Here is a 21066-nt window from a genome sequence, read left to right as displayed (position 1 = left end):
CCTTATTTCTGCCCATTTTCACTTTCTCTCCCTCTGCTCCTTCATTCGTTTTTCTACCCTTTCCATCTTTCACCTTTCTGCCCTTTTCTGCATCTCTGCTCTTTTGTGCCTTATTTCTGCTTATTTTCCCTTTTTTCTTTATCCCTTCTTTCCTCCCTTTACCTTTCCCCGCCGCTGCTGCCCCCGCGGCCCCTCCCCCCCCAGCGTGACCGGCCCAATCCAGCTCCTCTCCCCGCTCCCGCCTCCCAGCTGTCCAGCCCTACCCGACCCCTACTTAATGGCGGCCACTGGTGCACCGAAGGCGCGTCAAAGGCAAGCACGCCTGCGCCCGTCCGCGACCCGTCCGCGACCAGCACCAGGAACCCTGGACCTCCGCCCCGCCAACGCTACGACCCAGCAGCACTCCACGCACTCAACCCAGGCTGCAACAACAACTGCAAGCTAGCATCACCAGCCGACACCCATGGACCCTTCAGCTGTCACCGCTGCCGGCACACCTGCAGCACCGCCAAGAACACGGATCCAGCACAACCCGCCCACAAGAACACAACCGAACCGAAGAACCTGCAATGCATCCTCCTCAACGTCCGATCCCTCCACAAACTCGCCACAAAAATCTGGGACCTCCTCGACAGCACCACCCCAGACGTAGCATTCTTCACCAAAACCTGGACCAACGCCACCTCAGGACCGGACATCGCCATCGCCATCCCCCAAGGATACAAGATCTACAGGAAGGACCGCCCCACCCACCCAGGTGGAGGAATGGCCATCGTCCACAAATCCAGCCTCCGCCTGAGCACACTCCCTGACGAGTCCACAGAACTGATGGAACACCTTCACTTCAAGATACTGGCCAGCCCCACTGCCGCCCTCCGAGGAACCCTCATCTACCGAGCCCCTGAACCCCGCGGACCCTTCGCCAACTCCATCATGGACATTATCTCGCTGCAGGCCATCGCATCCACCAACTACACCCTGCAGGGAGACCTCAACTTCCACCTCGACAATCAACTGGACCCCAACACCACATGCCTCCTGGACAACCTCCACAACATTGGACTCTGCCAGATCGTGACCGAGCCCACGCACTCAGCAGGACACATCCTCGACCCCCTCTTCACTACAGGAAACTCCATCACCTTCAGCCACACCACCGAACTCCCATGGACCGACCATCGTTGCGTCCACTTCACCTATAGAACACCCACCATCCACAGACACCAGCACCTGCTTCCACAAAAAAACTGGACCAAAATCACTGACGACCAGCTCATCTCCTCACTCAACAACTCCACCCCAACCATCGCGGAAAACGACGACCCCAACACCGCAGCCCGAACCCTGCATAGATGGATCTCGGACAGCACCACACCATAGCCCCCCTCAAGAAAAACAACAATACCCGTGCCAAGAAAGCCAGATGGTTTACCACCGAACTTCGAAAGTCCAGGCGCACATGCCGCCACCTCGAAAAGGCCTGGAGAAACACCAAATCCACAGAAGCCCACAACAACTTCAGAGCCGCCACCAACGCTCACCATCAACTCATCAGAGAAACGAGGAAAAAAGCGATTGAAGACAGAATCTCCACCCACGCACACAACAGCAAGGAACTCTTCAGCATCATCAAGGAGTTCGCCCAACCCACCAGCGAGTCTACCAACATCCCTCCCTCACAACACCTCTGCGACAATCTCAGCACCTTTTTCCACCACAAAATCAAGAGCATCTAAGACAACTTCGACGAAGACAACCAACACACTGAACCCTCACCAACCACCCCCGACACCCGGAAACCAGCGATTGATGACTGGACAGCCCTCACCACCAAAGACACACTGAAGACAATGAAGTCAATCCACTCAGGGGCCCCCACGGACCCCTGCCCCACCACATCTTCAACAGAGCCGCTGACACCATCGCACCCATGCTCTGCCACACCATCAACCGCTCCCTGGCAACCGCCTCGTTCCCAGAGGACTGGAAACACGCCGAGGTCAACCCCCTCTTGAAGAAACCCTCAGCGGACCCCACCGACCTCAAAAACTACAGACCCATCTCCCTGCTCCCTTTCCCAGAAAAAGTCATCGAGAAAGCCATCAACAGCCAACTCGCCACATTCATTGAAGAACACAACATCCTCGACTCCTCCCAATCCGGCTTCAGAAAAAAACCACAGTACGGAAACCGCCCTCCTTGCCGCAACGGATGACATCCGCACCCTACTGGACAAGAGAGAAACAGTAGCCCTCATCCTCCTAGACCTATCAGCGGCATTCAACACAGTCTCCCACCGCACCCTAATACGCAGACTCTACGACGCAGGAATCCAAGACAAGGCCCTCGACTGGATCTGCTCCTTCCTCTCCGGCAGGACGCAACGGGTCAGACTCCCACCTTTCCTCTCAGACCCCACACCTACCACCTGCGGAGTCCCCCAGGGCTCCTCCCTCAGCCCGACGCTCTTCAACGTCTACATGGCTCCACTTGCCCCCATCGTCAGAACCTACGGACTCAACATCGTGTCATACGCAGACGACACCCAGCTCATCCTCTCCCTATCCAACGAGCCCAACACCGCCAGACGCAACTTTCGAGAAGGCATGGAAGCCGTCGCCAAATGGATGAAAAACAGCTGCCTACAACTAAACACCAACAAAACAGAAGTACTCATCATGGGCCCAAACCCCGATGCCTGGAGCGACACCTGGTGGCGCACCGCCCTCGGAAACCCGCCGACCCCCACAGACCACGCACGCAACCTGGGAATCATCCTGGACTCCGAGCTCAAAATGGACCGCCAGATCAACTCTGTCTCATCTTCCTGCTTCCACACCCTCCGCCTCCTTTGTAAGACCTTCAAATGGATCCCCCTCGAACACCGAAAGACAGTCACTCACGCCCTGGTCACCAGCTGACTCGACTACAGCAACGCACTCTACACCGGAATAAACAAAAACCTCATCCGCAAGCTACAGAGCATCCAGAACGCCGCCGCAAGACTGGTCCTCAACCTGCCAAAACACTGCCACATCTCCCAGCACCTGTGCACACTCCACTGGCTCCCCGTCGAGGCGAGAATCACCTTTAAGATGCTCACCCACGCACACAAGGCCCTCCACGGCACCGGACCAGCATACCTGAACAGCCAGCTCAAATTCCACGCACCCCAAAGGACCCTACGATCAGCCCAGCTCTCCTACGCCGAGGTCCCCCGCACCAGAAAGACCGGATCGGGAGGCCGCTCCTTCTCCTTCCTCGCGGCCAAAGCATGGAATGCCCTTCCGCTCCACCTCAGACAGACAACATCGCTCCCCATCTTCGCAAGAAACCTCAAAACCTGGCTCTTCGACAGACCCCCTCCTTGATGGAATGGAACCTGCCCCCCCCCACCCTTAGCGCCTTGAGACCCTTACGGGTGAGTAGTTGCGCTTTAACAAACTCCTGATTGATTGATTGGTTCAATATTTACATGTGGCCATTGGCTGACATAGTTCACGAATACCGCATTTCAGTGATCTCATATGCTGATGACACCCATCTGGTGGTGTCACTTGATTCCAGGAACAATGGTGAGTCAAGTCAGTTGGCGCCTTGTCTCGAACAAGTGGTTAAATGGATGACAGGGAGCTGTCTGAAATGAAAGGGAGACAAAACTGAACTGATGGTCCGGGGTACCCAGGCCTCTAGTCATTTGAACGAGCTGCCTAGGGATCACTCCAGGCCCGAGCACTGCCATCAAGAATCTCCCTGGATGGATAAAGAGCTGACCATGGAGACACAAACAAGGAAGGTGGCAGGCACTTGCTTTGGGTTTTTAAGAATACTCTGCAAGATTCTCGAGCTAATTTCCATACAGCTAATGAAAACGATCATACATTCCTTGGTAAAGTCAATTCTGGACTACAGCAACTCGCCCCTTCTGGGCGCACCCAAATATGTTATTAACAAGTCCAGAATGCAGCTGCCAGAATTTTGTGTCAAATCCCAATGCAGGAATCAGTGAGGAAGCATTGTAGAAATTTGCATTAGCTCCCGATTGAAGCAAGAGTCAAGTTCAAAGCACTCTCCCTAACCCACACAGCCATAAACAACAAAGGGCCTAGCAAGATCAGAAATCTGGTGGGCCTATACCTTCCCAATAGATGAGGTCAGGCACTGAGGCCTGTTAAAAACTACCAGAATAAAAAGGGCCAGATGGGGTGGAAGAGCCTTTTTCCATCAGGCTCCCAAGCTATGGAATTCACGTCCACAGGGGGTTAGATTGATAGCTACAGAAGCTATCTTCAGAAAAAAACTGAAAACATGGCTGTTTAATGAGCGCGGCTAATCTCCTCCTTTCTCACTTCCACTATGTCTCATGCCTAACGCTGGGAGGCCAGCGGGTAGCCATGCGCTCTACAAATCTTCATAACATACCATATGAATATTCCACAAGATAATGCCCTAGAAACAATTGAATGGAACTTGGAAAGCTGACCACGTATGCACCCTATTCCTACATATTTCATTTTGTATGTCAGGCTACAATTCTTGAAGTAAAAATTGCCATACAGCAAAATAATGGGGGAAAGCTCCAGGACCAAATGGTGCTGCAACTGATTTAATCAAATTAAAATTAGAACTATGGACACCACAGCTTACAAATGTTTTTAATAACCTAAGTGCTCAGCCTATACTGAATTTGTGGGTGAGTTAAGTGATCGTCCCAATTTTTAAAAAGGGCGATTGATCTTTTATTATTAGATATACCAGCTAAAATTTTAGGCAGAGTCCTCTAAAATAGGATATTGAAATGGGCTCAAGAAAATCACATTTTAAATGCATGAAAATATGGGTTTTGCACTGGCACTGGTGCCATAGAACAATGTATATATTCGAATTTTATTGTTGGGAAATACACGTTGGCCAAGCAGTACTCTATTTTCTTTGCTTTTATGGATTTGTCAATGGCCTTTGACTGCATCAGTTGGTCGACATTGTGGCAATTACTCTCTGAGATGGGTCTCGATCCTAAATTAATGCACTCATTGATATCTCCACAAACCAACACCAAGGTTAGGTTGGGCTAGGCCAGGCCAGAATGGGGAGGGATCTAATTATTTTAGTATTGGTTGCGGAGACCGTCAAGTTTGCGTGTTTGGACCACTGCTTTTTATTCTTTACATCAACAAGCTTGCCCCTGAGTTAAGCCACAGTACTGCTGATGTTCCTAAAATAAACAGCTCACCGCTACCTTTGATTTCTATTATATCTTTTATAGCCCTGAAGAGTCACAGCCACATGCTGTGATGAAACACGTGTAGGCTCAAGTGATAAACACAGTGATTCCCAAGGGGTGAACACTGTTGATAATAAAACCATTTGAAAAACTTACGATTGGTCGATCTTTCCCTAAGGAATGAATACTTGAATACAAGAATACCAGTTTGATATGTATAGTGTGCTCTGGATCTTTGTCCAATTACAATAAAAGGGAGGTTTCGATACTTCTTCTTTTTACAGAGGTTAAGGTTTTCCTCTGTCCAAGAAGCACCTATTGTGACTACGTTAAGCAAATACCCTACCGTAAGCAGTTGAGCGCCAGAATTTCTGAACATTTGAAAAACCTACACATAGAGTAACCAAAACTCTCAACTCAGAAAGGCAGCCACTACGGTCTTTGACCCACCTACTACCAGGCTCAGGATGGATAGGGATAAGATCGCCTCCGAGATGTTTGAAAATCTTTCTAAGCGCACACAGTCATCTAATACCAATGCAAGTGGAAATCAACCAAAAGGAACCAGCTTGAAACAAAAATTTCTCAAACTAGAGAGACTCAAAAAAACCGAAAACTCACGTTGGTGGGATGGCGCTACGCTGAAACAATACTTTAGAGTACAAAGAATACCGAGAGGTCTTCGGTCACAAACCTTTCCAACTTTTGATGATCTGGATGACGACCTCCTGAACAAATGGGAGGAATCAGTAACCATGAATTCCACCAACTTGATGAGAATTTTGATAGAAAATGCTGACCGCAAAGTGACAAAGTTACAGGCAGAAATTGTGGAACTAGAGAAGGAGATAGAAGCCCTTAATCTTAAAGATGCAACTGAAAAAAACTATAAGATCCTGGAAGAGATCCTGATCAAACACCAGAATGATATCAAGGATCGCAAGGCAAGGCAAATACGCAGAGATGAAGCTGATTATCGTGAAGGTAGAGTGTTCACCTTTGCGAAAAAATATGATCAACAATTCCAAAAACCTGCAAGTAATCAGCAAACTGCCAGATCTGGTGCCTCCAATATCTCCTCAAGCAATACCTCTCTAAGTAGTGTTCCTGAAACAGAGAGTGAAACAGAAGAAAACATGAGAGCCGATCAAGAAACCAGAAATACACCTACGACCTCCGGGGCCAACAATACTTTTTCTCGGGAAGTCAGGACAATGAAAATAACAAATCGCACAAGGGTTACTCAAACCTACACAAAACCCGCAGAGGTCAGAGAGGAGGACAAAGACGACTACAGAGAAAGACTGCGATCCGGCAACAAGAAGTAAACGATACACCTGATCAGGATGTACAGGTAATTAACCTCTCAACCACAAACCTGGATAAACATATGATTTCACTGTTGAGCAAAGGTCTGAGTTTTAACCCTACGGAACAAGGAGATCCATGTAGGATGAAGATTGACCTGTTCAAATATATTAGAGGACTTAAATTGAGAAAACACTTCTGGGGTACACCTACGGATAATGCCACTGGCACCGATGATACTGTAGAGGTCTCTACCAACCCCATCAGCATCCAAGAGGTCTTGGCATCACATCTGTTACTATCAATTACGGACTTTGATGATCCCCCGAATTCCTTCAATGACTTGTTAACTGAGTTGGAACTAAAAACCAACAGTACCATAGATAGTGGCCTAAAAAGCAAGTCAAAATGGACACCCACTTTACCTAGTGGCAACACCATTGACATCTTCTATAAACTTGTGTTAGAAGATATCAATAAATATGAGACCAAGATTTCTAATCACCTACCTGTTAAAAGAGACAATCTAACCAGAGAAGAAAGAATAGCATTAAGAACTTTGAGTGACAACCAGGACCTTGTAATCCGAGAAGCTGATAAAGGGGGAAATGTAGTGGTCATGAATAAAATAGATTACAACACAGAAATTCTCTCTCAACTATCTGATAATTCCTGTTATGAAGCAATATCCAGCAATCCCATGGGTCCTTTGACAATACTGATTAACAACCATCTGAGAGACTGGAAGGATGCGGGCTTAATAAACAATGCAGAATATTTGTATTTAAAGGTCACACGTCCGTTCTATCCTTGGCTATACACCCTCCCCAAAATCCACAAACCTGCTTCATTTCCACCAGGAAGACCAATTGTGTCCGGGATTGGGGGACCCACAGAAAGACTGTCACAATACGTGGACAAGTTCCTGAATCCATTGGTAAAGAACCTGCCGTCCTATATTCAGGACTCTAAGCATATCTTGAGTATCCTAGCAGACATAACGTGGCAACCTGGACTCATAATGGCGACCCTTGACGTAGTATCCCTGTATACCTCCATTAAGCCAGACCTTGGATTAGCAGCCGTAACTAGAGCATTAAACACCAGACCCATTACACTTCTGGAACACACCAAAATGCTGGTAACAATGATGGATATTATATTAAATCAAAACTTTTTTGTATTTGACAAACAATGGTATAGACAAACTAGGGGAGTAGCCATGGGCTCAATGTTTTCCCCTTCTTTTGCTAACATTTACATGGGAACTCTTGAGACTGACATGATCTGGAGCATTAGAGGTACCAAATGGATTGACTATATCCTTTACTGGGGTCGCTACATAGACGATTGCCTCCTAATATGGTCAGGAACTGAGACTGCACTTATGGAATTCTGTATATATTTAAATGATAATGACATGAACATGCGATTCACCACACATATCAGTAGTTCGAAGGTTTCTTTTTTAGACTTAGAACTATATGTAAAAAATTAGACTCTACATAGCAGGTTATTCCGCAAAACAACAGCATGCAACTCAATCCTTCATAGCAACAGCTGTCATCCTATCCATCATATAAATGGTATCCCTTATGGGGAATTCGTGAGAGCAAGAAGGAACTGTAGCGAGGAACAAGAATTTGAAACCTGTATACAAGATATGCAATCCAGGTTTTCCAAAAGAGGCTACAAGCCCCAAATCATTTCCAAAGCGGACAAAAAAAATTAAAAAGTAAGCAGAGGGTCAACCTTAACACCCAAAAACTCTGGAACTGTAAGAAATGAACAACCGGTGAGACTAGTCACGGACTTCAACGAACTAAGTCCTGTGATACGTAAGAGCTTTCAGAAACACTGGGGTATCCTTAGTGCCGACAAAACCCTTACAACTGCAATAGGAAGTCACCCTCAAATAACTTTTCGCAGAGGAAGAAATTTAAAGAATAGACTAAGCCCAACTGTACCCAAAGACACAAAGACTTGTGACTGGCTGACCCAGAAATCTAAGGGTTTTTTCAAATGCGGAATGTGCTCTATGTGCAGATGGGCAAAACATGGAACTAAGACATTCTTGGATCATAGATCAAAAGTATACCAAATCAGTACAAACATTAACTGTGACACGAAGTACACTGTGTACATTATTGAATGTGCCTGTAAAAGCAGGTATGTGGGGAGCACGATCAGAGCACTCAGAGAACGCATAAGAGAACATGCTAGAGCATATGCTACCAATGATCCGAGATACCCTATGGCCATACATATGACCTCATGTCCGTCACAAGGTGAGACCAAATCCTTCACCTTCTATGGTATCGACGTTGTACAAGCTACAGTAAGAGGAGGAAACAGAGAACTTCGCCTTAGAAGACAAGAAGCGCTATGGATTATGCGTCTAGATACGACTAGGACTGGTCAGAACACTGATGATGAGCTGCATTTTTTCTTGGGATCAGACAACTAGGTCAATCCCCCACCAAACATTCCACCCTAAGTATCTGTGGCATATGTTTTATGAAGACGACTGAGATTATGTTGATAGATGATATACACTCACCAATGTATTTGATATACACTCACCAATGTATTTAATTGATAAAATATGTTGAACTGCCAATTGAGGTTATATTCTTAGACCAGTGTTAAGGACATGACTACACAAATCGAACACTTCTATCGTTCCTCAAAAATATGGAACATAACTGATCTGAAGGATCTGAGGAATCTATATCTTTTTCCTCCCAATTAATGGGAGTTGTGGTTTTCAATTTCTGTCAGTATTTATTAACTTCCCAAAAAATCCAAATAACCCAACTGGACCCAGACAGTGAACTTTTCTGTCCAGTGGGCTCCACCTGATTACTTTACAGGTTAGCAGCTGCGAACGCTTCCTAAAATATGTTCGTTTAAAACCCCCCACCGTAATTTCAGGCTGTCTACATTTACTATACTTGATTACTGAATCAGAGATTCCGCCTTTTCTATCCGTCGGATTTTATTCCACTGTGATACACCCTGAGACCCAACTATGACACGTTGCATATGCAAAAATTAGAATACACCGATTTAATTTTTAACACGGCACAAATCCCAAAATCTAATTACTAGCAAGATATGAGCCCCCCACTACTTTCATCACATATGCCGGTAAAAGTTGCTAAACTCGAATCCTTTAGGCGAGGAAACGCATAGGTTTCCATCACAGATACTTTTGAGAGTAACTCTTCTTTTTTCTGCCAAGTTTCTCAACCCTGAGCATTCTAGCTCTTTTTCGCGACCTGCGCATAGAAAAGGGGCGGGAACAACTGCTTTCGTTGTTCCCGCACTTGGAGACCGATACCGAAGCTGGAGAAGGCTGTATCACAGGCTGTACACGGGTAAGATCCTTGACACCGCAAGCTTAGACCATTTCTCCTTGTGAACATACTCACATTGGAGAAACCCCATTATTGATATCCTTGTTCACTTTTCAAACTTCCAGCCTGAATACCGACAATTGAGAATATTTTCCGTCGTGAACATCAGAAACAATCTGTTTACTGACGGCAACCGGACAAACCGACTGGTGCCGCTATTTCCTCAAAATAAACAAACCACCCGATTAGGACCGGGTCGGAAGTATCACCGGTTCCCCTGTGAGTTTTCTGATAATTAGTGAATTAATTTTATTCACGCGAGATAACGTTATTTCAGAATACACCTACAATTCCTGCTTTTTCCCTTTCCTTACTTGCAGACCACTCGCCTTGATCATTCAGATCAGGTAATAACTCTAACCTTTCCCTGTTTTTCGTTCGCAGCTACCAACTTTGTATCTCTTTTTTTAAACTAAGATTTAACCTGTATTTAATGGTCCCGCTAGACCTTAGTAACCAGCTAGGATTCAATGGAGTGACACGGCTAATGGTTTCACAATTACCGTATGCTCAGAGATAATGGTAATGCTTTACACGATTAATGAAGGGAGATTTTCAGAAGGCTTAGAAAGGCAAATATTGTGGTGCTACTTTCGTCAGATATGTTTTGTTTTTATTAGAAGACCGGCTAGGCAGTTACCTTAAAACAATATGTGCCCCAAATTAAGAGACCTGTTATCTAATCCAACACAACCCGTTCTAATTAATGTCTAATTATATTTTATCATCAATAATCACTATCTTTATATTCCAAGTATAATTTTGTCGATTTTTTCTACCTATATATTATGAGACTCTTTCAATTTAGAAGTATTAATTACTGTTCACTAAATCATTGACATTGTCAGTTAGTTTGCGAGTAACGATGAACCAGTATGATAATTGAAACTTGTTTATCCGCTATTTTGCGTTTTTGAGCCTTACAATGAACCAACATAAGAAGTATACTACTTAGAAGATATATACCGGGTGAACTTTACCCTGAATAACGCTTAAATTTTATTGTTCGGTTGTGATTAATGTTTGAATTATAACAGCCAATATGAATAAGTCACGTCACAGCACACGTTTTGTTGAGTCTAGATAGGATTTTACTGGTGGTTAGTCCATTCTCAAATGCGCCGTATGTCACAACACATCAGGCTATCGCACAAAATGCTGGATTTATTAAAAATATTAAAAATAAATAGAATTCTTTTCGGTGATAACAGTCACCTTTTATCCTACTCCTACCCTCTCTGTGTTGGTTTCCACTGCACCGGTGTCCTTTTTCTCATTACACATACTTTGTAATTTCATGACATCACTTTGATTTCTATTATATCTTTTATAGCCCTGAAGAGTCACAGCCACATGCTGTGATGAAACACGTGTAGGCTCAAGTGATAAACACAGTGATTCCCAAGGGGTGAACACTGTTGATAATAAAACCATTTGAAAAACTTACGATTGGTCGATCTTTCCCTAAGGAATGAATACTTGAATACAAGAATACCAGTTTGATATGTATAGTGTGCTCTGGATCTTTGTCCAGCTCACCGCTACCTGTTTAGTTAGACGTGGATAACGCTGTACTTATTGCCCACATCCTTAAAGCTTTACATCATGTTAGTGCGATCTTTTGTTGTCTTTTATTGCAAATCTTGATATAACAATAGATTACGCTAAATCTTTCAGGATGACTGGCGGCCCAAGCCCACCAAACTTATGAGGATAGAAACAGGTGCCTATTGTTTAGGAAGCACTGATACATTCTCTTATTTAGGAGTGTCTTTTGGTTCATCAAGCTCCTGGGCCCCACATGTATCAAATGGTGAGCAGTCTAAATATCGGAATTTTTTTTTCGACCTACACTAATATCGATGTCACAATATCGAAGGGACCGAATATCAAGGTTAAGAATATCGATGGACAGAATATCGACCCTAAGGTAAGTAATATCGATTTTTTTTATATCGATGTAAGTAATATCGAAGTTATTAATAACGATATCAAATATATCTATGTTACTAATATCGATGTTACTAATATATTGTAATGTATTTTATTATGTATTTAATATTTATGCGTTATATGTGTGTTGTTAAGTTTTCGCCTTGTTTTAAAATATATGTAATATAATTGTTATATGTTAATAATATTTTTTTAAGTTATTTTTGTTTTGTAGTACCGTAGCGGGTTGTGGGTTTATAGGGGAAGAGGGTGAGAAGTAATTTAATTATAATAAGTTAATTATTCATTTTTAGGAATTCTAAAGTAATTTCTAGTTAATTTTTGCGTTTAAGTACTGTAGCGGGTTGTGGGTTTATAGGGGAATAGGATGGGAAGTAATTTAATTGTAATAAAGTAATAAGTAATCATTTATTTTAAATAATTGGTATTGGTAATTATATATTTGTTAATTAATAATTTGGTAATTAGTAGTTATTAATTGGTCATTCTTTTTTATTAATTGATTAATTGATAATTATGTTAAGTGTATTATTTTATTATTGGAGGTTGTTGTGTGTTTATAGGAGAATAGGTTTTGAACTAATTGAAATGTAATTAAATAATTATAACAAAATGGTTATTGATAATTAATTTATTAGACTTTAATTATTAATCTGGAATTATTATAATTTATAATATTTTGGTTATGAACATTAATGTTTTGTTGCTTCATCATTAATTGGCAATTACATATTATTAAATATTATGTATTGATATATGTAATTAATATATTAATAAGTAATTAATAATTCGTGATTAATGTTTATTAATTATTGTTATTTTTTATTAATATATTTTATTTATCAATAATTATTATGCGGTAAGTAATATGTATTAGTTATTATTTATTGGTATTTATTATCATTTTATTGTTAATTAATTTTTAATTGGTGATTATGTTTTTATTAATGATTTATTGCTAGTTGTGAATAGTTTAGATTTATTTAATAATGAATTCATTATTTAATTGAAAAAGTGATTTTATTTATAATTATGTTATTTTTTACTTCTACTCTATCCAACACTTTCCCTACTCTTGCATTCTCTGTAGTTGGAATAGTAAGTTTTTTCCCCTATGCTAGCAAGTGGGAATAGTGAGTTTAAGCCCTACGCTATCCAACATTATCTTTACTGTTGTATTTTTGGAGTTGGAATATTAGTTTTATTACCTCTGCTATATAATATTTTTTGTATTATTTTAGTTAATGTAGTATATAATTAATTTTAGGATTTTGAAAAGTTTAGTTTTTTTAATTTGTTATACATAATTGTTTTATGTGTATAAATGTATTTGTAATTTATACTATTTTTAAATAATTTATAAGTTATTAAAATCATTAAAACTGATTATTAAGTAAGTTTATATAATATTTATTATATGTATATGTTTAATTAATGTTTCATTAAGCGACTAGAGTCGCATAAAACCCTGTTTATTGTCGCTATATATATGGAAGAAGAAGGAAGTGGGACTAACCAGGGATATGTTTATGGGCTGTTTGACATGCTACAGGGTCCTGTTGATTACATGCTTAGTGCATGTCAAAGAAAATGATTCGCCGAGATTGGTTCCCCCCATATTTTTACTGACATGGCTTCCTGTGCTGGTATCCATAGAACGCAGTTGCAATCACTATTGTTCGCTCATTTTCAAGCAGCTGGGGATATTGCAGAATGGCGAAAAATATTTATTGTAAACATTTTTATCTTAAATCCAGAACATTCCACGACTACTTATTTATGGAATACCAGAGGACACTGGGCCCGTTCATTGTTGATCTGTTTTAGAGCAGTCAAAAGCACATTTTTGCTATGCTTTCCGCTTGGATAGCAGCAAAATTTGGAAAGTAAGGTATGCTCCTTTAACAATGTTTCTGGCCAATCAATGCTCCATGTTTTCTTTTTTTGAGATTTTTATAGAATTTACACTAAACGGTATAAAATACCTGGGGGCATATTATCAAGGGGGTTTATCTCCGCTTTTTTGGCTTTAAAAGCCAAGAAAGCGGAGATAAAATTATCTCCCTATTACCTAGCTGTCGCTAACACCAGTTAGCGACAGCTAGTAGGAGATAGCGACCATCTTGGGCCCCACTTTGCATGTCAGTGATATTTATCACTAATGACATGCAAAGTGGGCGTGCCAAGATGTTAGCGACTGTTTCCAGTCGCTAACATCGCTATCTCCTATTACCAACTTTTGGAGATATTCGCGCTAAGCGCGAATATCTCCAAAAGCTAACACCTACCCTGAGCAGTTCTTAGCCATGTTATCCAATGGGAGGTGGATAACATGGCTAAGAGCATTAGCTCGGTAATGCATGAATATCACTGACTTTTCAGCGATATTCATGCATTGCGGCCGATTTTTATCGCATTTGCAATATGCCTTGGTAATACCAAGGTTTATCTGCGATAAAAATCGCCGCAGCTCAGCTGTAAATTTTTGTCTCTAACCAAGCAATAGCGATAATTATCGCTATTGCTTGGTAATATGCCCCCTGGTTTTAAAATGTAAGACTATTCGACAGTGCACCCAGGCTTACCATTATCTTCTGCAACTCAGTCGTGCCTTTGTGTAGGCATATTTCTCTGTTCAGCTGTGTGATGCCATAGTACTATGCACTTTGAGTAAGTGAGTTTCTAAAGATGTTTTTATATATTGTATCTGTTGCTTTTGTTTGTATTATTGTACTGTACTGCTGGTTTAACATCTCTAGATTATGAGCTGCTGGTTGTATGTATCTTTTTAATGTGTGTGCTGTTGTGATTTATTTTTTTAACCGAATAAAGTGTGTTATTGAATTGAATGGCACTTGGAAAGCAGAACACGTCCGCACCCTATTACTACAAATTTCAGTTTAGGGTATGGCAAAGCTGTGCTCGACAAAAAACGTTTTGAAATCCAAAGATGAATTTTTTGTACAAACCAAATTAGCTGTGATTGGCTTGCCCTGAGCCCCGGGGCTAGTCATATTATTAATGGTAATATATGAGGAACACTCGATCTATGATAATAATTCCTAAATCTGGAGAAAGTACATCAACGATGTGCTGATGGTGTGCAATTGCAGTATCGAAGTCCTGCATTTATTTCATTTCTGGTTTGATGCCCCTCTTTGTAGCATGGCACGAGTTATAAGGTGAAGAGAACTTCCCCAATCAGCAGAAGTGAATTGCCTACATTCCGGTGGCTGGATGGCAGAGATTTAGAAAGGAGGAGGAAGGTAAAGGGGTTCCCTTTGTTATCAAGAGACTGATGATTAAAAGTTGTGAAACATTGTTCCTTGGAAGATGACAATAGGAGGGGCAGTGCTAGAGACACTGCGGGGCAGATCTACAAGGCTGTGCTGCAGCGTTGCGACGCAAGCCCTTTGACTGCGCCACGCTGTAGCACTTCCGAAACTCAGGAATGCAGCATATTTACAATAATATGTTGCATTCCTGTGCTCTCCCCTGCACTGGCGCACAAACAGCTGCCATGTCCCAGTGCAGGCACCCTTGCACCATGGTGCAAGGATGCCTGCGTCATGGGGAGATTGTTTTTGTGCAGGAAGGGGCCCCTTCCTGCCCAAAAACAATCACTACAGGCATTTACCTCTTTCAATGCCTGCTGTAAAATGCTGCACACTTTGAAAGAGGAAAGCGCAAGGAGAAATTAAAACATTTCTCCTCGTTGAGCCTCGCTGTGCCTCCCCTGGGGAGGCGGAGCATTGACATGCATTTCCAGATTAACGATGTCTCTTAAATCTGGAAATGTGTCTCGTTCCATGGACGTTGCTTGAGAACACCTACAGCAGCACCCATGGAACGCCCCTTCCACACATAGTGCTGCGTGTGAAGGGGCCATAGTAGTGTAGTTCCTATATTCCCAAAAGACTCTGCGCATTGGAATAATATATCCTATAGATGTGATGTAGGACTTATGTCTACTAGGTCGCTATCGAATATATTAAACTTAATTGTGAGTGCCAGCTAGCTCAGAGGTCACTAGAAACTTTCTCGAATTCACAAGAAGGGGTTTAATTTCTGACAACCGCATAAACATGACAACTTTCTGTTCCCCAAGATAAAACTGATCTTCAGAGTCGTGAAAACAATAGATAGATATTTTACTCAGTCATTCGTGCATGCTTTCTTTCACCAGAGGTGCAGAGAAATAGAGAGACGAGGGTTGTCAATAAAAGTATTTATTGAACAGTCTTCTTTCTCAAGCAGTAGAAATGAACTGCTACAATCGTCATACTGGTTGTAAAGTATAATGCGTACAGTAAGAAAAGTATTATAAAATAATGCTGTAAAAGCATTGTATGATTCCTAGACCATAAATAAATACATACATAAATAACAAAGGCTAAAAAGTGCTCAACTGGTGCTTCTAAAATACGCCTACCCCGATGTACCTAACCTAAGTCTAGTACGAGGGAAGAAGGAAGTGAGGTGTAGCATAAATTTAGTATTCTTTGCGAAGAATCTATCCGAGATTTCTCTTAGGGTCTAATCAGCTCCGTACCTTGGTTTAGAATAAAGGAAGTCAGTCTCAGGACTCGATTTCCCAACAACCCGCAAAGGTAGTTGGAAACACTGGAGCTGGATTTCTTGGCAAGAGAAAAGACAGCGTCTCTCTCAGTGCGTCTGCTGGAGGGTCGGCTTCCTTCGGCACTTGCTGTAGCAGGATGCGTCGGGCAAGTAGATAGTCGAACTGCTCCAAACCACTATGTTTTTGCTTGGGCAAGTGTGGGCATATTTATAACTTGAAGGTGCTGAGTATGACGTAAAGGTGGACATAATAACGTCATCAAAGAGTCTCAGTTCTTTAAAAACTCCATGAGTTCTTGGACAAATCAATATTCAAGCAAGGGGAAGTCCCTAGCTGCTGAAGCCGAGTTTTCCAAGAAATCGTTGTGGATTTTCAGAACTAGTGGAAGTAGCCATGCCGTATTTGGACTGCATGAGCTATGTCTAAATATGGTTATGATTTCTATGCCTATATAAGGATATGATGATTTATACCTATATAAGGACATGAATCGGGAAAATTACACTAGGGTCCGAAAATGCTATACAACACCATATTTACAGGGAGAGGATAAGCCATGCAGGGTGGTTTTTCCTCTCCTTGTAAATATGGAGACGTGAAATGCGCCTCCAGTAGGTCACAAAAAATTACGTACTGGTGGCGCAAGGGGCTGGTAAATCTGCCCCTGCCTGTTTAAGGTCAAGACAACCCTACAGGTTAGGCCCAGCCTTTTTTCCTTCTTAATCACAGCCAAACGCAGTACCACACACCCCTTTGTGAGTGCTCCGCGTTGGAGACCAACCTGCTGTGAGGCGCATCACCCACAAAGACTGAGTCTGGAGAGCTGCCAGAAAAGGACATTTAGATTCTGGTACAGGTGAGGTCGCTTTGTCCGATATAAATTAAATTAGAGCTTCAGGTGGCAGTTCAAAGAGGAAAAAAACAGTACAGAGTACAGTAAAGTGATAACAACAAGATTTTTAAAATGTGATACTTGTGTCATTAAAAACACTGCAATGCTACATCCTGCCTGGCCCAAGTGTTAATGAAGCATATATTTGTACACTATCTGTAAACATATTTGTCACAGTTTCAGCAGAAACTATTCATAATCAGTCTACTTATATTTTCAGTAGAGTAGATGTTCTTTTTGATTAAACCTTTAAAATAGAGGATGTGCATAAGTCAGTATTTCTAAAGCTGAAAGCGCTCAGACATATTCAAAGGGTTTAGTGCTCTAAAAATCAACAGATATGTAAATAAAGTAAAATTAACTTGCTCAACATACTATCAACATGTTGGAATTTAGAGCTGGTTAGACAAGCATGCATTCTGGACATCACTTAGTTTCTCGTGATTAGGTTTCATCACACACTAAATTGTGTCACATTTTAGATGTGACCCGGAGTTGGCTCACCTCGTTGTCTAATGCTACACACAGCTGAGTGTTCCTTTACAAAATTCTATCATGTGATATTTCCATTCATTTCACAAACTGTTTTCAATTCCCATAAACATTGGCAAGGCCGTTATAGAATTCTCATGACCATGCTCTCAATGCCACATACCCTCATCTTGTCAACATCCAAATGTTAAATACTGCATAATGTACAGCGTGAGTGCAAGGTCAAAGATGGGGACAGAAAGTAACCGGAAAATATGGTTTCCTGAGGTCTATTTCCATGAAAGTCTATATGTACTTTTTTTATTGATGCATTTTCCCATTAAAGTCTGAATGTTTTTTTTTTATATGTGTGGTATGTGACAGGTCACTCCAGTAGACCAATCACATTAGGGCTCCAAAAGGCTTACCATAATTAACAACATCCTTTGGGAGGCTTTATAAAACCTACAGTGCAGGTCCAAAAATGTTAAATGTCGTATACTAGACGTCGAAAGGAAATTTGGACTGTAGATACGTCATATGGAACTCAACAGATCCTCACCAGAAGGTTTTTAAGTCGATCTGTACATTTATGGACATTAAACCGACGTGTAATATGTGCTAGTAAAGTCAGATCTTGGGACGAAGTGCCTCAGGACCATGCTTCCCCCTTCATAACTCTGCAAAGAAACTCTACCATTTCAACAGAGGTCAACTGGAAAATAAAACCTTTGCCCTTTCTGCTGGGATATTCCTCCACAATATGTTCCCAGATGGATGGAAAGCTCTGCAAGCAGCATGGACGAAGGGCCCCGCGGGCGTCTTACCAAAAGCCACTGACCAGGCCATTGAGCTTGCAGAATCTCTTTACCTATGCTGCAACCCCACCACCCCGGAGTGATGGCATAGGGCACATGCAGTTGTCTGTGGCCGCTCTCCAGTGGCAATGCCGCCATAGTTGACTCTGGGAGTCTGCTCCTTCGCAGGCCTTTCATATTGTGCTGCAGTTTACTGGAGATTTATTGAGCTCAAACGTGACCCGAGGGTATCAGAGCACTGCACATGGCACAGGTTACAGTGACAGAGATTATGAATAAAACGTAAACGTGAACTTACTTACAATATGTAGAGGTAGTAGTTACTGATACAAACATCTTGAGTAAAATCTCAACTTAAAGCTGTTGCTGACTTACAATATGTACAGGCAACATAGGATGGCATAAGCCTTAGCTTATGCCTGACCGTATGTACAAGCAATGGCACAGTGAGTGACTACATCAGATCTGTCCGTCTGAGGATGACCATGTGGTCAATGGGGAATAAAGACTAAATTAGTGCTCAAGAGGAGAAGAATTGCTTTCACATTTCTCTTGAAGATGGCCATGAAGGATAGCTCGTTTTTCTGCTGAGAGGAATTTCCTGATTCTTGGTACGTTGACCTCGGGTTTACTCCCCTTCCTTAGTCCCTCAGGTTCTTCTTTGTTGTTGAATGTAGGGAACAGAAAAATAATAGTGATAGTAGAAATAAACAGGGCTCTTAGCACATGGTTTACCGACTGTTCCTGCTTCTACCACCCCTTGCTATTCCTGATCTCAAATGCCACACAGGAAAAGGAAAACTGTTGCTGTCACCTGCTAGCCCTTAATAAAGAGTAGTGTATGCACAACGGCACAACAGCTTTATTAGTTCAATGCATAGTTCTGAGGTGATGTGACAATGTAAAGCTGGTACCTAGCCATTTAACTGTATGGAGGCAGAATAAAGTAAAATGTATTCTCTATTCCAATATGAAGTGGTAACATATGGACTAAAAATATAAGATACCCGTGGTCTGCTTTGTGGTGGATGGACTTTTAATGTTCAGTGAAAAGAACAACAGCACCACCACCTTCACTGACCTCCATGAAATTCCACAGCGATGAGCAGTTCAGTGGACCCCATATTGCGTTTGACTTTTGTTTAATCAACAAAGTAATGGATGGCCAGGATGCCTGTATGCCCTGATACCCTCAGATGTCCACAGAGCCCACTGGTCACAGACTAGAGCTTCTAATAGCATGACACCCAAGTGGACAGTGCTGCTTGCTACTAATGCAGGACATGAAAGGGCAAAGCTGGAGGCTAAGCAAGCCCTGGAGCAAAGAGCTAAGGTTCACATGGTATGCTCCACAAAAGGGCATTGTTCTCCAGCTATAGATGGTAACTGGAAGCCCCCACAGGTTCCCACAGTACAGCAGAGGGTCAGGGGCAAAGCAATCTTGCCTGTAATGAAAGAAACCAGCTTCCAGTGTCTCCCTTGTTGATGTGCAGCAAGTTTCCTTACCTTGAGCAGCTGACTGGAGTCTCCTAGGTCTTCATATTAGTTGGCTTTCTACAGTCCGGTCCGATTACTTGTTCTTTGCTAGCCTGGTGCAAAGCTCTGGCCTGGTGAACTAAACCCCAGCTCTGTTAGATTCCTTTCACAGGTAATTAGTCTCAGAGACCCCGTGTCCAGACCCTGTTCCTTGGTCTTACAGGGGAATAGCAATCAAATGTCTTGATTCCATTCCTGAATTTTCACGGCCTTAGTGTGTGCTTGGTCTGAAAATGCGACCAGTGTTGAACAAATCACTGGCTGATGGGGCCATTATTTTATCATTCCCTGATGGACAGGCTAATCAAATCAGAAGGTCTGCCTGTTTTGAATCCTGGGTGCCTCTCCCATCCTGGGGCATATTTCCTGCTTGTTAACTGCATGATCACTGCATAAGAAAGAGTTGCTGCCCCCTCTCTTTAGGTGCCTGTGGTATTAGTTAATCAAAAGAGTAATGACACCTTTCTCCAGATTAGGCTATTAGTCACCAATGGTGAATAACCAACTTTATTCAATAGGTTGCTTGGCCACATTTGTCTAAACTTGAAAGCCATCACTCGCTGTTAGATGCAGTGTATACACTGCAATAAACAGTGTATACATTGCAAACGACCCCTGTTTGATGAATGTATATACATATTTACGAAACAAATTAATTGACAGATGGTGTACATCTTGATGAGACCCAAAAGTTGTAACCTTTACTCAAAAAGTTGACAATATTTCAGGGTTGTTCTTCCAATTTTGGAAAGGAAGATCTAAAATTCATATCAGACTTGGTCTGTTGCCTATTATTAATATTATTTCACATACGTACCACGGTTGACCTTATTTTACAAGTCTACTTCATTTTGTTTTGCATGATG

Source organism: Lissotriton vulgaris, chromosome 2_2 (genome assembly GCF_964263255.1).
Source record: "Lissotriton vulgaris chromosome 2_2, aLisVul1.2, whole genome shotgun sequence".
Classification (NCBI taxonomy): Eukaryota; Metazoa; Chordata; class Amphibia; order Caudata; family Salamandridae; genus Lissotriton; species Lissotriton vulgaris.
Note: the sequence above shows the minus strand (reverse complement) of the source record.